Genomic DNA, 2,902 nt, shown 5'->3' with positions numbered 1-2,902 from the left:
GACTTCCATTCTGGCCACGCCAGTGCGGAGGCCTTCCATAAAGACGGTCACTGTGACCTCCTCCGGTCGGGGATCTGCTACCATCCCAGCGATGAGAGTGTGCATCTCTTGGACAAAGTCCACCAATTTCTTGTTGCCCTATCGGGCGGCAAGGAAACGCGATCGCACGCGATATGTTTGATTATATCGGCGAAAACACTCGTGATAACTGCAACTTCATCTCCGCCCAGGAGGGAAATGCAGCTTCGACCGAAGTGCCGCACGTCAGTGCCCATTCTCGCGCTCGACCACCGAGCTCTGAGATGGCTAGCGCCACGAGCTGTTGCTCGGTCTGGAGCATGGCGGATGCGATGGCCACCTCGCCCTCTCTCACCCAGAGCAAAAGATTCTCTCCATCCTTCCCCTCAAAGACCCTAATGCTCACCATGATTGGCCCAGGACGGGGAAATTCTTCCGTTACTGACGGTGGCGTCATAGACGCAAATGATGCACACATACTTTGGTGCAGGTGCTCTAGCAGCGCGTTTTTGGAATTTGAAAACGCCTCCATACGCGCACCGATTGCCTCGGGCCTTGCGCAGCAATGTGCTGCAGGCCCTCAGGGCCCAGCAAGGACATCAGCTTGTTAAGCCCGTCCTGCATGCCCCGGGGCAAAGTGGAAAACTGTTTCATCCTAACTCCCCACAGAAGATCAGTCTAAACGACTCAGGTGTAGATTGACTACAAGTGATACCAAGTGCAGCGGGGCTGCCGTAGCTTTGCGCTATGAGGAAGCGTAACTTAGGTCGCCGACCGTTTGTTCTTAACAAGAACCAGTACGAGTGTAGCGGATCGCAATCAGCTACCTCCAAGAGTTGTTAGTACCTTAACCAAGGCTAATAAGTTCTTCGGTTTAAAATCCAAAACTGTTTTTATTTATTTTCATCGGCGGCAAAGCCGCCTAATTTTAAATGTATAGATTTTCCTCAATGTGTATAGTAAAATCTAAATAATACGTTTACAACTACTGGCTATCTAGCCCCGTACCGAATTCTTGTTTGGGTCTGGTGCCCATCTGGTGTGATATACACCCCTGTTACCGTGGTATGTGGAACCCCGTTACAGCTCTGATACGGCAACCCCTGGTGTACAGCACAACGATGCAGTGCAACCGCGAGCTCTGATAAAGTAGCATCAGAATATTTTAGCTACTCGATTCCCATAATCTTTGAAAGCGCGAAAAATGTTACCTCCGGATCGCTCTCTGTACGTATCGTCTCGTCAATTCATTTTATCACCATCATCACAAGCGATAATATTGTCGGGGCGATCAAAAAGCGCATCTGCCGCAACATTCAACCAATCTGATTTATACCGTCCCATAATGGAATACTCGGAAAAGAAGGTCAAGACTCGTGCTATTCTCTGTGTAATATGTGTTAAAGACCTCGCTGTGCGCGACGATACATGATTTGAATCGATCAACAACGGCATGATAAACCCACATTTTAAATTACATTAGCATCTTCATTCTAAGTGATTACTTGGATGACATGGTAGATCTTATACCGTTTTAGTATGGCGAAGCTCAAACACAATCACACATTCATGCCCACCGACATCTGCTTAGTAGCCTTTTGCACATGATAATAAGCATCTCAAGCAACACATGATGACCGAGTTTTGTTTGTCAAAGCCAGAATCGATGCACTTGTAAATCATCCTCTTAAAGTTTTAATTTGCACCAACACTAGTTAAATTTATTTAGAGCGTTTGGTGCGAAGCCGGCCATGCCGGCATACTTTGCAATGGTCTTGTGGGAGTAGCTAGTAAGGTAAAGCTGCTTCTCAAAACTCTTTTAGACAAGGAACCGACTAGATCACATTGTATTTGCTTATCGTAAGATTTAAAATTGCGAGATCTTCCGTCATTTGATAAAGCTTCCGAGAAAAAGGATTCCATCAGTGTCAGATGCTCACATGTCCGTACTGGCTATCAGCATTTCGAAGCGCATGCATTTGAGCAATTGTCGCAAGAATTTGATGAGATTATTGTGCTAAAATAAGCTGCGGTTGAGGAATTATACAAACCTTAAAAGCCAAATAGAACCGTAACACGGCACTCTACAGAATATATCGTTATTAATGATCCGTGCATATAGCTTATTCATCTGCCGTTCTATGTGGTTTGTACACTAAAAAGTCCGTGCAGTATTACCAAACACTCCAAACGTGTTTCGGTATGAATACTAATCGCAACAAGAGGGACATCTCTGTCTGGCATCGGTCGTTAATGATACCATAAACCAGGTTATGAGCACTGATCACGATACAGCCGGCCGTGCTGACCGGCATCACATCCCTCACACGCCTGGCGATTGCTCCAGAATGATAACTGTTTTTTTTGTGACATAAGCATGCATAAGTCTCCCTTGCAGCTTACCTCTATAGCACAGAATGTAGGCGTCGACATTCGAGAATTGATTTCCTCACCAATGCAGCGTTGAGCTTTTAATTGAAGAAAATATCTCATGAACACACTGTCCTTATGGATGTTGTCGTTGTCTGGCCACGTTTGATATTGGCTTTGGGATCAGTTGACGTTCATAACGCAAACATCAACATGTGAGAAACACGTGTGGCCGATCTCTTGTCACCGCGTTGCAGCAAGATTCGTAAGTTTTGTATAGATGCTGACTCGCTCATCGCATGCAGTTGTCCGTGAGTGGTCTCAATCACAACTTTTAGTATGGTAAAGACGAGCCCACCTTCTTCTCTGGTACAAACCGTAACATTTTGGGTAAATTCTGTTTCTTGCAACATATTAAAAAATCCCCTTGGGAGGTACAGTAAACGTATTGAGATTTTTCACCGGATGTGACGGGCGAGAATTACAACCACTAAGTCTATCTTTGTCACTCTGC

The sequence above is a fragment of the Plasmopara halstedii genome (assembly GCF_900000015.1).
Source record: "Plasmopara halstedii genome assembly, contig: Scaffold_262, whole genome shotgun sequence".
Lineage (NCBI taxonomy): Eukaryota > Oomycota > Peronosporomycetes > Peronosporales > Peronosporaceae > Plasmopara > Plasmopara halstedii.
Note: the sequence above shows the minus strand (reverse complement) of the source record.